Source organism: Cricetulus griseus, chromosome X, assembly GCF_003668045.3.
Source record: "Cricetulus griseus strain 17A/GY chromosome X, alternate assembly CriGri-PICRH-1.0, whole genome shotgun sequence".
NCBI classification, from domain to species: Eukaryota; Metazoa; Chordata; class Mammalia; order Rodentia; family Cricetidae; genus Cricetulus; species Cricetulus griseus.
In genome coordinates this window covers 95,195,775-95,209,902 of record NC_048604.1, presented here as the reverse complement: position 1 = coordinate 95,209,902, position 14,128 = coordinate 95,195,775, and the positions used below count along the sequence as shown (strand labels likewise).

The following is a 14,128-nucleotide window of genomic DNA, read 5'->3' as shown; positions in this document are numbered from 1 at the left end:
CTTTCAGCAGAGGGACTTAGAAAGAGAGCCCAGGATACCTGCATTATTTCCTTTTCTCATTGCTATGACCTGTAGGGGAAGCTGTAGCCACGCCTACTTAGGGGCTGGCTACAGGTGTGCCTGATCACGCCCTCAAGCCAGCCCCTAAGTAGGCCTGGCTACAGCTTCCCCTACAATGACCCAACAAAAGAAACCTGAAGGACGAAGTGTTTATGTTGGCTCATGGTTTCAGGGAACATGGAGGGGGAGTCACGATGACAGGTGCTTGAGGTGTCTGCTCATATTACATCCATAGTCAGGAAGCAGAGAGAGATGAACGCTGGTGCTTAACTTGCTCTTCCATTTTTCCTCAGTTTAGGACCCCCATCAAATGGGATGGAGCCACTCACACAGTTAGGGTAGACCTTCCCTGTTGATTGGTGTGTGTGTGTGTGTGTGTGTGTGTGTGTGTGTGTGTGTGTGTGTGTGTGTGTGTGTCACAGAGAGAGAGAGAGAGAGAGAGGTATATATGTGTGTGTGTGCATGCATACTTGGCCACACCCATGTCATAGTGTGCAAGGGGGTGCCAGAGAACAACTTTGTGGAGTCAGATCTCTCCCTCCATCTTTGCATTGGATCTGAGTATCAACTCAGAGTACTAGGCTTACATGATGAGTGCCTTTACCTGCTAAGCCATATCACCAGCCCAGTAGACGTTATTTTTTTTTTAACAGACAAAGGCTTGTTTTATTTTAATGACTGATCACCTGAGGCCACAGGCAGCCCACTATGTACAGACATGAGGGAAGCTTTATTTCTTGGTCTCTTCCTCCTTGGACAGAGTCTTGATGATCTCCTCTTTCTTGGCCCGGAGGCGCTCCTCACGGCACTTTCGTGCTTCCTTGGTCTTAGACCTGCGAGCCTCAGCCTGGTCAGCCAGGAGCTTCTTGCAGGCCTTGTCTGCCTTCAGCTTATGGATGTGCTCCATGAGAATCCGCTTATTTTTGAAGACATTCCCTTTGACCTTCAAGTACAAGCTGTGGTGCATTTGGCGGTCAGTCTTCTTGGATTCCCAGTATCTCCTGAGAAGTCGACGCAGGATCCACATTCTTCGAATCCAGGTCACCTTCTCAGGCATTCTCGCATTGGCGGTACCCTTCCGCTTCCCTATGCCCTTCCTTCGAGCCAAAGTGTTTTTCCGGCATCGGCCGAGAATGAACAGTCACGGGCTTCTGGATAATCAGCCCATCTTTGATCAGCTTCCTTATCTGCTGACGGGAGTTGGCATTGGCTATTTCTTTGGTCTTATTGGGGTCCAACCACACCTTTTTACCACAACGGAGGACGCTAGAGGCATGCCTCTTCTGTAGCCTGAGCATACTCATGGCTGCCGACGCAGCAGGGAAAGGAAAGCCAGTAGACGTTATTAAGAAACTATGGGAAGACAGCCGAGCGTTGGTGGTGCACGCCTTTAATCCCAGCACTCAGGAGGCAGAGGCAGAGGCAGGAGGATCTCTGTGAGTTCGAGACCAGCCTGGTCTACAAGAGCTAGTTCCAGGACAGCCTCCAAAGCCACAGAGAAACACCCTGTCTCTAAAAACCAAAAAGAAAAAAAAAAAACTATGGGAAGACAATTCTACAGCAAGGTGAGCAGAAGATAGTTAATGGGGAAAATAAGGCTGAAATAGCATACATATATTGGATGCTTATAGTGTTCCAGGCTCTGTGGTTATATGATTTGTTAAATCACATAAAATTATTCTGCAGTTCTGTAACCTACTTTTTAATTGGATTGTTTGGTGTTGTGGAAACTAGCTTCTTGAGTTCTTTGTAAATTTTGGAGATCAGCCCTCTGTCGGATGCGGGGTTGGTGAATATATTTTCCCATTCTGTGGGCTGCCGTTTTGTCTTGTTGACTGTGTCCTTTGTCTTACAGAAGCTTCTCAGTTTCAGGAGGTCCCATTTATTAATTGTCCATCTCAGTGTCTGTGCTACTGGTATTATGTTCAGGAAGTGGTCTCCTGTACCAATTTGTTAAAGGGTATTTGCTACTTTCTCTTCTAATAGGTTCAGTGTGGCTGGATTTATGTTGAGGTCTTTGATCCATTTGAATTTAAGTTTTGTGCATGGCGATAGACATGGATCTATCTGTAGTCTTCTACATGCCAGCATCCAGTTATGACACCACCATTTGTTAAAGATGCTTTTTTTTATTCCATTGTATAACTTTAGCTTCTTTGTCAAAAATCAGGTGTTTGTGGGTATGTGGGTTAATATCAGGGTCTTTGATTCGATTCCATTGGTCCACTGTCTATTTTTGTGCTGATAACAAGCTGTATTCAGGACTATAGCTCTATAGTAGAGCTTGAAGTCAGGGATGGTGATGCCTCCGGAAGTTCCTTTATTGTACAGGGTAGTTTTGGCTATCTGGGTCTTTTGCTTCTCCATATAATGTTGAGTATTGTTCTTTCAAGGTCTGTGAAGAATGTGCTGGGATTTTGATGGGGATTGCATTGAATCTGTAGATTTCTTTTGGCAAGATTGCCATTTTTTTACTATGTTGATCCTACCTATCCAAGAGCATGGGTGATCTTTCCATTTTCTGGTGTCTTCTTTATTCTTTCTTTAAAGACTCAAAGTTCTTGCTATACAGGTCTTTCACTTGTTTGGTTAGTGTTACCCCAATGTTTTATGTTGTTTGTGGCTATTGTAAAGGGTGATGTTTCTCTGATTTCTTTCTCAGCCCATTTATTGTCTGTATACAGTAGGGCTATATTTATCATCCCAGTGTTATAGATGAAAAAACTCAAGCACAGAAAGGTTACACCATTTTTCAAGATCCTGAAGATGGTAACTCTGGCTCCAGAGCACTTGCTCTTAGTTGCCAGATATGTAACCTCGAAGCAGCAAAAGCTTTTGGAGAGGTATATGGTGAGAACTTTTGAGGTAAGATGCACACCAGGAATAATGGAGCATCCAAAAGCACACAAAGGAGGAAGTTTCTGAAAGAATTCAGGCAGAGAGACAGCCTAGCAAGTCAATATTACCATATTACATATACCATATACAGCAAGCCAGTTGGATGCTGGAAGAAAAAAGAGAGATCACCCTACTATACCACATCTGGAACAGGTAGTTTCTTGGCTGTTTATTCCAGGCAATTTTATCATATCCCAAGAAATTATTGTGAAGCATGAGAAACCTGAACCATGAGCTGAGAAAAATCATCCCAGTTTTGGACCACAGTGACTGACCTACAAGGAGAAATAGAATCGTCTATTTGGCCTTTTTTTCTAGACCAGAGAGACTACTGTGATATTATGCCAAAGTAACTAACATGAAAAGGGCCTTATAGTGTCCGTGTCTTCAGCAAATGAGAATGATCACTATGTATATCTGATTCTGATACTGACACTCTACCTGAAAACTTCTCATGACTCTCCACGTATTCCAAAGACTGACTCTCTCATATGCATCCCCACTACCACCAACTCTTCACCTTTTCTTTAGTGGACTTCAGTGGACCATCCTCATATCATAGAATCTAAACTGTTTAATTAAGATAGTGAAGATGCTTATATCTCTTTCTGCAAAAAATGTTTCAGGATCAGGAATAGTATTATCAATATTATATCATGATTCTTTCCAATGAAATCAAGGGAAAGTTCCCATTTAATGACTTTTTACTTAGCAGCAGGGTTTGGGGAGTATTTCAAACTATGATGTATTTTGGTCATACAACAAGAATTTGATACATTTGCAAATAGGCACCTACACAGATGAAAACAGTAAAGCTTCAGTGTCAAGATGGAGGAAACCTGCTGGAGACACTCTGTACAGAGATAATGCATACACTATATAGTTTTACCTTTCCTCTCACATTACAATCTTTCACTAGCTACTTGGAAGTCGTCTTCTCATTTGTTTTTGTTTTTTTTTTTTAAACAAGATGATGGGCCATGCATGGTGACGCAAGTGTTTAATCCCAGCACTTGGGAGGCAGAGGCAGGTGGATCTCTGAGAGTTTGAAGCCAGTTTGCTCACAAGCAAGTTCCAGTATAGTCAGAGATGTTGTTATACAGAGAAACCCTGGCTTAACCCACCCCCAAAGAAAAATCAAGATGATGGGACTTAGAGGAAATAATCTTTGTATTTTGTACCTTCCTTTTGAAATATTAAGGTAACTAATATATCTGCAGGTCGACTAGGCTATTCTCCCTCAGGAACCAGGCCAGCCCTCAAGACTAGATTATATGGTAAAGGCTTTTATGCAAATGGGGGTATTGTTTTGGAGAGGAACAAAATGGATCCATTGGAAGCCATTGCCATGTTAGCAGTAATTAATGCCCTAAGGATAAACTATTCTCTGTTCCACTATCTAGAGTACTAATGTCAGCCTGGAGAAGTACATACAGTTGAAACAAAGTCCCTGGGTAAATAGGAGAGGCTATGTGTATGTAATGGATTTCTGGATTTGGAAAATGGTTTAATATGAGGCTATCAAATGGACAAGCACACTAAGAACAAATAATTTACTTCACTGGTTTCACTAGAATTGGCCCTCACCATAGCAGTGAATGTTGTTTAGATTGTGTTACTCATTGGCTGAAGATTAAACACAAGGTTAAACAGAATTTTTCATCACAGTGACATTGTGAGGTAATTTGATTCTTTCACTGCCCATGTAAATTTGAAGTCTATCTCTGGACAGTGCCTATGATAGACACTGGGCTGCTTGCCCAAGAGCCCCGTCATCCCCTTTCTCCCTAACAAACAGTACCCTGGTGTTTGCTTAGGTTTCAGATGGCTGTGTGTTTCAAAGAAGTGCAGGATACCCCCTTCAGCCCCACAGGATGAATCCTGAATAGGAGAAGACAATCAGAACAATGCTTCTTCCTGGTCATTGGTTTGGGAAAGAATTTAACAACACCTAATTCTGGCAAATAGGACATAAGGGAAGATCTGTGAAAGTACTCTCTTTACCCAGAGAAAGAGAGAGAGAGACAGAAGGGAAAACTGACCTTTCCATTTCTGTCTCTAGCTGGTTGAAGAAGCAATTGTAGCATCTGCTACATGCATTTTGTAACCATGAGGGAAACAAGCACACAGACCAATACCAACAAACTCAGGATGGAAGAGTTGGAAAACAGTCAATTTGTGATGATCTCATGAAACTTCTGGGTGAGCTTCTTAGAGAGCTTTCTGCCTTTGGACTTGTTCCATGAGGCAATTAATAATCTTATGGTTAAGCCTCGGCCACTCAAGGTGCAAAGTGATTCCCTGTGTCATCTGCATACCTGGGAGCTCATTAGAGAATCAAGATCACAGCTTGCCCTAGATCATTGGAATCAGAACCTCCATTTTCTCAAGAGCCCAAGGTGCCCAGCCACATTGAAGTTTGGGTAAACCCTGGTTTAAGCTGTTTCTGATTAGGCTTTCAGTATTGGCAGTTAGAAAGCAAACTGATACCCTGCCTTACAAATCGATGGCATGATCTCACATCCTTCTTGGTAATGATACGAAAACAAGGAAAAGACAACTGTTCTTATACTTATGTAATTCTTTGGGACCTATTGGAAGAGGACCCCTGGCTATTTCTCCTGATTTATTTCCAAATCAAGAGGAAACAACTCAGAGTCAGATACTGGATGCACTTTTTTATCTCCAAGGAACACCTAGTAAAGACCTGAAGCCCACCAAAAGCACAGGCTGTGCATATATGCCTCTTGAGTTGGTGTCTCCAGATAAGCAAAGACAAAAGGGCCCTAAGCAGTAGAGAGCAAGCTACCAAGAAAGTGGGCAAACTGTCAACTGTTGACTTGGTTTTGGTCAGTAGAACATCTCGAATTTCCTCATAAATATAGTTGCTCAAGAGTGACTGCCGTGCCCATCTAGATTGCAAACATGTTAACAACACACCAAGAAAATAATCATATATTGTCAGAAAGAACACGACACTCTAGCCAGCATTGTCATTCCTGAAAAGACTACTTGAGTTTTTCAGTTTGTCTAAATGAGGAGATTTCATAATCTGTCCTCTTTATGCTGTTTAAACAACTGTTAGAAGACTGATTACTTAATGGTCTATCAGTAGACTCAACCAAACCCAAATGCAACAAACAAACTCGGTGGCAGCAGCTTTCTTTTTCTCTTTTTTTGGAAGTGTTGCTGTTCCATTTTATCTTTTGACAACAAGCTACTGAGAAAACTTTAGGTTAGTGTATATGATAAAAGCAATGAAGGTTTTTTTTTTCCCACAGCTAGCCTGCATTTCTGAAATCTCATTTTTTTTCTAGTTGAGAAGGAAACAGCTGAGGAAAATTCATACTGAACATTAAAGATTCAACCAATGTACAATGATATTTTTATTAAAAATATGACATCTAGTTCACAAATTTTATTGGCATTTTACCCGGTAAAATCACTGGGAGAGAGAAAAATGGAGTTATCTACTCTACGGAGTTCATAAAAACAATCATACACCATGGCACCAACACAAAAGGACTGAAGATATGGCTCAGTGGTAGAGCAATTGCTTAGCATGGCCAGTGCCTATGTTCAATCCCAAAGCACCAACAGAAAAAAGGAAATAGATAATACAAAAGAACTCAAAAGAGAAAATAATCCACCTCCAAAACTTACACCAGTTTAAATATCTATAGGTGAGTGTTACCAATGCTCATCAGAAAGAACTGGTGAACTGAATATTGTCAAATTTCCAGTAAATAAACTAAAATTAGATGATTCTCAATGAGTCACTTCAGAGTTCATGGCTCTGTTTGTACAATTGTCTTTGAAACCCTTACCATTCCAGTTGCCTGCTTTGCTGTCCTACTCAGCATTCCCCAATGGATGTAAAGGTACCAAAGAGAGAAGAAAAACTTGAGATACATCTTTGAAAGGCTTCAAGAGTTGATGAAGATATTTACCCCCAAAAGACCTTGACAAGAGATCAGTGAAGTTATGTATGTCACATAGACCTGGCAAATCTATTTCCTCTTAGGTTCTGTTCACATGGGATTATGGCTTGATTTTTCTGTCAGTTGCCTCATCCTCAGTGTTCAGACAAAAATGAGGCTGGAGAGTTTCACATGTAATTATCATATTTGTGCTGAATGTATACCTTCTATTCGGTCCTTGAAACACTATGGGGGTTGTAAAAGTACAGAAAGTCTCTACCCTCAAATCAATCCTTAACAGCCAGGCATGGTGGTATACACCTGAAATTCTAGTACTTGGGAGGTAGAGGCAAAGGACTAGGAGTTTCAAGGACAGCCTGGGCTAATTCAAATATCTCAATAAAAAAAAACCTTAACAACCTAGTTATCTATGAAAATTAATTCCCACTCAAAGTGTGCATCCCCACTAAATATAACCTAGAGAAAGTTTTTGAATCATGAAGTTAGTTTATTCCCTTCTACTGATCAACTCCCTGGGCCTCACTGAACATCTCAGAGGTGACAAATGTTGGAAACAACATCTGGTCTTTTTGATTCTCAGTGCAATGCATCCATTTTGTCTCTTTGTGCCTTTCAGTGATGAATATCATTGAAATTATTTTTGACAAAATGTCTAGGACTCCATACACTTTCATCTTTTTTCCTACTGTGCTCTTTCTCAATCACTTTTGCTGGTACATTTTCAGTTCCCCAAACTGTAAAGGGTGGCATGGCCCAATACCTCTCACCTCAGAACATTTCTCCATATGCCCACTCTCCATTAGTGAATGTACTAGCTAGTTATATGTCAACTTGACACAAGCTGGAGACACTTGAGAAGAGGGAGCCTCAATTGAGAAAATGCCTCCACAAGATCAGGCTGTAGGCAGTGCACCACGACCACTTTGGAAGAGAGGCACATATCAGATATCCTACATATAAGATACAATTCATAAGAGCAGGAAAAATACAGTTATGAAGTAGCAAAAATAATTTTATGATTACGGGTCACCACAACATGAGGAACTATAATAAAGGGTCAAAACATTAGGAAGGTTGAAACCACGACTGTAGGGCATTTTCTTAATTAGTGACTGGTGTGAGAGAACCCAACCTATTGCGGACAGGGTCATCCTGAGCTGTTGGTCCTGAGTGCTATAAGAAATCAGGCTGAGAAAGCCAGTAAGCAGCACCCCTCCAAGGTCTCTGCATCAGCTCCTGCCTCCAGAATCCGGCCTTGAGTTCCTGTCCTGACTTCCTTCAATGATGGAAGCATAGTGTAAGACAAATGAATGCTTTGCTCCCCAACTTGCTTTTGATCATGGTGTTTTATCACAGCAATAGAAACCCTAACGAGAACAGTGATCCCATCCAATGTACAGCTTTAGCTCTCATCTGTGTACTGATTCATCCCCTTATCCCCTTCAGAAAAGCATGTCCATCTACCTACCAGACATCTCTGTGGATTTCTAAGAGGCACCTCACACTTATTTGCTCTTTATCCTACTTCTTCTTTTCACAAGATCATCCTTGATTCAATAACTAGAAGCTCAATTCTTCTCCTTTTCCAGCCCTGAATCTTGGTGTCCTGGTTTAATAAATTAGTAATGATGAGCAGAGCAACCACAAGCAACTTGGGGAGGAGAGGGCTTATTTCAGCTTGTAGTTATAAACGGTCATGAGAGGAAGTTGGGGTAGGAACTCAAGGCAGGAACAGGAGCAGAGACCATGGAGGAGTGATGTTTCCTGACTTGCTCCTCCTGGCTTGCTCATTGTGCTTTCTTACTCACCCTAGAATCACCTGCTGGCAGATGACACTGCCCATGTGGGCTCAGCCTTTCCACAGCAATCAAGGAAATGCCCCACAAGCTTGCCTATGGGCCAGTCTAAAGGAGACATGTTATCAGTTGAGTTTCCCTATGTTCAGATTACTCTAGCTTATGTCAAGTTGACCAAAAGTAATCAACACACTTGAGTATCATCCGTGATTCTTCATTTCTCTTATATCTTACATCCATTGCCCCAGCAGCTTTCGTTGGCATTCCTTTCAAACTCTAACTGAAATCTCATCAATATTAATGGGCCATCATAGATTCAGCCCCCATCACTTCCCAAATAGTAGCTTCAGAAACAGGTCTCTCGAGTCTACTCTTGGTCACCTTAACACAGAAGCCAGAGGATCTTGCTAAAACAGAGGCCGATCACATCCCTTCCCTAGCTCACAGTCTTGCACTGATTGATTTTGCATTACTTTTTCTACAGAGTTGTGAACAAGAAACCTGTACTAGAGAAATCCTCAGGAATCCACAAGGATGACCCCTGCTAAGACTCTTGGAAATAGTGGAGAGGGTATCAGAAGGGGCCTTCTCCTTTAATCACATCAGTGACTACCCTAATTGTCATTATGGCACCTATATCCAATAACTGATGGAAGCAGATGCAGTGACCCACAGTCAAACACTGGCCTGAGCTCCTGGAATATGGCTGAAGAGAGGGAAGAGTGATCATATGAACAAAGGGGATCAGGACCATAAGGGGAAAACCACAGAGACAGCTGACCAGACATAGTGGGAGCACATGGACTATGGACTGACAGTTGGGGAACATGCATGGGACCAAACTAGACCCTCTGAATGTGGGTGACAGCTATGTGACATTATCTGTTGTGGGGGGCTGGCAGTAGCACCAGGACCTATCCCAGGTGCATGAACTTCCTTTTTGTAGCCCACTTCCTACAATGAAATACATTGCTCAGCCTTGATACAGGGAGGAGGGGATTGGACCTGCCTCAACTTGTCATGCTGGACTTTATTAACTCCCCAAGGAAGGTCTTGCCCCCTCTGAGGAGTAGATGACAGGTAGGAAGGGTGGGTGGTGGGGGCAGGAGAAGAAGATGGAGGGGGTACTGGGGTTGGTATGTAAAATCAAAAATAATTTTTAAATAAAAAATAAGATACTTAAATTTAGTGGTAAAGATAATAACCAAAACAAATAATATTTGGAGTTAAAAGCAAAACCAACCTTTGCTCCATAGCTTCCAAGTCTTCTTCTGAAATAAAAGAGAAACTTAGGAAGTTCTATTCTTACTAGATAAAATGAGCATAGTTAGAAGACAGAGAATAGGGGTTTTTGTCCCTAAACTGACCACAATCTTTCAGTCTCAGAAATACATAAATAGGGAGATTCTGAAATAACTGAACCAAATGGAAATTTTACATGCCATGAGAAGACAATACTCATTACCTTCAATGAAATGTCTAGGCTAATCCAAAGTATGGGGGGAAAACAACAAAGACTTCCTTCTGTGAAAAATAAATATTGCTTATTGTTTGTGCAATAAATAAATATACTTGTTTGTTGGAGATTAAAAATGAAAAACCCAAGTATTTATTTATTCACCACAGATAGGGCACAAATGATATACCAGAGAAATTATCCCATTTAACTCCATTTTGCTGAACCAACTTATTTATTTAGATTACTTACAGAAGCATGGATGACTGAAAATAGATGAATTGTGGGAAAAAATTTCATCCTAGCATGGGTGCCCACCTCTTGAAAGTTGACCATATGGAGTCCACACTTTAGTTAACTTTGTACCTCATAACAATAGTGTCCAAGTTGTTGCCTGACTCCAAGATAGCTGTGAGTGAAATCCAATACAAAATCGGAAACTAACCTGAAACATGACTTTTTTTATAACTCAAATTTGAATTTCTGAAATGTGAACCTTATAGATAACCATGTCATTTTGGAGTGCCAAAAAGTTAGACATGCCTGTTAGCACCTCCTTTGTCTTCACATAGATGGCCAGGATTATAAGTGACTGGGTATTGGGGGCACAAAGGTCCTTGCCCCCACAGATCACTAGGGAAATGCGGGATGTTAATCACGCAGGGCTGTCTGTTTCCTCAAAGAAGGAAATACCTGGTTTCTGCCATAAGGCTGGGAGTGGATGTTGCTAATGACCTGATGACCTTTGCCATCTGTAGAGACAGACTTCACCCAGATCACCAGAAGGTTTATTTCCAGACTCTCCTTCCCTAGACCTTTAGCTCCCAGTCAACAATAGATCCCATCGTTGCGGGAGATGTCACATATACTTTATAACCTGCTGACCTCTATGCTATCTCAGTCAGAGACCACACCAGATCCTAGGCCCTAAGCTATAAACCCATCTTCATGGTCACACGTGCTTTGCACAGGAGTTTCTATGTAGTCATGCCTTAAGCTTTGTTTTGCACCTGGAATTGGAATGATTGTTGCCTTGAAACCTTTCCCCCAGTTCTACTGTGTTTAAAATGCTCACAATAAACCACCTGACATCAGATTCTTTAGGAGCTTGATCCAGATGTACGAAGTCAGGCTGAACGGAGTTTTCATTCTCACCTCTTTGTGGTCCATTTCCCCATCTGCCATGATGCCAAGGACCCCTGTAACTGGAGTGGGATAAAGGCTTCAGTGGCTATAATATTAGTTGAAAGTGTCATTATCTTGCCCACCTTCTCCAAGGAAATGATAGTAAGGTCAATTTTATGACAGTCTCTTGCAGGTAATCTCAGCTGTTCTTCCAGGATGAATAGAGCCATGCCATGGCCAGAGGATGGAGTTCCATAATAGTCCCATTGTGGCTTGAATGTGAAATGTCTTCCCTGTGCTCCTGTGTTTGAATACTTGGCTTTGAGTTGCTGGTGCTTTGAGGGAAGGTTGTAGAACCTACAGGCCATGGAGCTTCACTGGAGGAAGTGCGTCACTGGGGGTGGGTCTCGAGGCTTTATAGTCTGGCCCCAGTTTCTGTTCACTCTCTGCTTCCTGAGTGTGGATATACTGTGACTATCCAGTCACCTACTCCTGCTACCATGCCTACCCTGCTTGCTGCCATGTTTTCCCCACTGTGATGGACTATGTCCCTCTGGTACTGTAAGCTAAAATAAACCCTTTTTCCCTTAAGTTGCCTCTGCCAGGGTATTTTATCATAACATCAGGGAAAGTAACTATTTCAGTCCCCTTCTCACTAAATGAAAAGCCAGTGTCCTCTTAGGAATCAACTCTATGGCTACATGCTTTCTAGGCCTTTCCAACTGCTTGGGTTCCATCCCTACCTCCACTCCTACTACAACAAAGAAGACAATATCCTCACAATGGCACATGAAAGGCTATTGCCATCTACTTCCTTGCCCTTGCCTTTTTGCCTTTAGAACTTCTCAGTCTTTGTCTCTCCCAAGTTTTCTCACTCTCTTCCAGCACAGCAACCTCTTGGCTGGTACTCAAGTATGTCAGGCATCTGCCTACTTCAGGGTCCCTGCAGTTGCCATTCCTTCGGCTGTCCCCCAAGCTTCTGCCCTGAACTCCCATAGTTCCTTCATATCACCTCTCAAACATTATCTGAGAAGATTTTCCTGGTTTTGACTTGCACGTGTACAATCCCCAATCTTGGTACTCTCTTACTTTTTGTGACTACAGAAAGGTCAAAGTCTCCCATCAAAAATAGATTGTAAATATTTATAGTATCATGATACTAGTATATGACCATTAATTGTAATAATTGTGGTTTGGAGAATAAGGATATTAGCAGTCAGGCCAGTGAGGTTTCCCTGCTTCATCATTCATAGGCCTGAGGTCCTCATATTGGATTCCTGTCTGTATGTTGATGTTGGGTCACCACCAGGTCTGGATTCCAGCTGGCAGCAGAGAAAGAGGACACAGGACAAGCACAAGCAACATGAGGAAGCGCAGACTAGGAGAAACACAATTCACTTACACTCACATTTCATTAATGAAGGCTTAGTCCTGTTAGCATACCTAAGCGACGTTAGGAAATAGGGCTTCTTATTTTATTTCTGTGTATAGGTATTTTCCTGTGTGTGTGTGTACCTTATGCATGCCTAGTGTCTGTAGAGGCCAGAAGAAGGTATCTGACCCCTCCCAAATCTAGAGGAACAGTTGGTTTGTTAGCCACCATGTTGATGCTGGGAACTAATCTCAGGTCTTCTGCAAAAGCATTGAGTGCTCTTAACCACGGACCACCTTCCCAGTTCCAGGAAACATAGTTCAGCTGGGCATCCATTCTCCTGTTAAAACGAATTTTCAGCAGACATCTATCTGTGAAACTGCCCACTATTCCAGTAGAAACTGTATTATAGGTTTCTTCTGTATTCTGAGTATTCAGTGTGGTGTCTGATATGGGAGTTCAGCAAATATTTGTAGATAAATGGGGGGGGCATTATAACTGTGAAGTTTTTTTTCCTGGAATTAATAACAGCACACACATCTTCCCTAGGACAATCTTGTATTGTCATTTTTGGGTGTCATCTTGAAGCTTAATGGAATCATTCCTTCAGGAAAATGAAGATGAAGTTTTCTTCAGCTCCTTGCATCTCAGTAGGGATGCTCCTGTAAACAAATCCAGTGCTGCAATCCAAAAGCTCTAAGAGTTCCTTACATTGGCTCTGGGCAAAGGGTTACTTTTCCAAGACAGGTGTGAAGAGGGTTTAGCAGGAAGTCCTAAGGTTATGTCCTATAGTGATTCAGAATGGCAGAAGTCAGTATCTATCTGTCTAGTCTATGTCTTTTACATCATGTATCTTGATCCCACTCATTTCCCAGTCCCTTCCCATCTGCCCTCTGTCGTTCACACCCCACAAATAAAGCAAAACTTAAGAGAAAAAAGGAAAAAAAAAGTAAAGAGGGAAAAACTTAAAAATTTGATCAAGAAAGCTACAGTGTGACACAGTGAGTCACACCGTGAACCCCTTTGTCCACATATCTTTACTTGCCGGTGTTCATTGCAAAGAGTCATTGGTCTTGTTTGAAGCCTCTGGTTTCAACTACACTGTCAATGTTGGGCCTCCTCCTGGATATCCTGTTGTTGCCCTGTGTTGTGGAGATCTTGCAACTCTGGGTCTGCCAGTCAGGTCTCTTCTTGTGCTTTAGCAGATGGATGGGACAGGCCAAGTCATAACTCTGGGTCTGGGTCTGGGTCTGGGTCTGGGTCTGGGTCTGGGTCTGGGTCTGGGTCTGGGTCTGGGTCTCGGTCTGGGTCTGGGTCTGGGCAGCTGCAGGGTTGGTCCACTAGAATGGAAATTGGGACAGCTCTCCAACGCTTACAACTTCAGGGCTGGCTCACCCACACCTGCACTAACAGGGTTACCACAGGACCTGAAACATCCTCTCTCTCCTCATTCTCTCTCATCTTTCTCTCACCTCCTCCC

General features: G+C 42.2%; 1 non-coding gene across 1 annotated transcript; it reads right to left on the bottom strand.

Moving 5' to 3' along the window:
• Positions 1–1,048: 1,048 nt before the first annotated feature.
• On the bottom strand, positions 1,049–1,128 carry Mir6091 (microRNA mir-6091). Its single transcript, NR_105276.1, has one exon. It is a non-coding gene; the product is annotated as a microRNA mir-6091 (primary transcript).
• Positions 1,129–14,128: the final 13,000 nt, after the last annotated feature.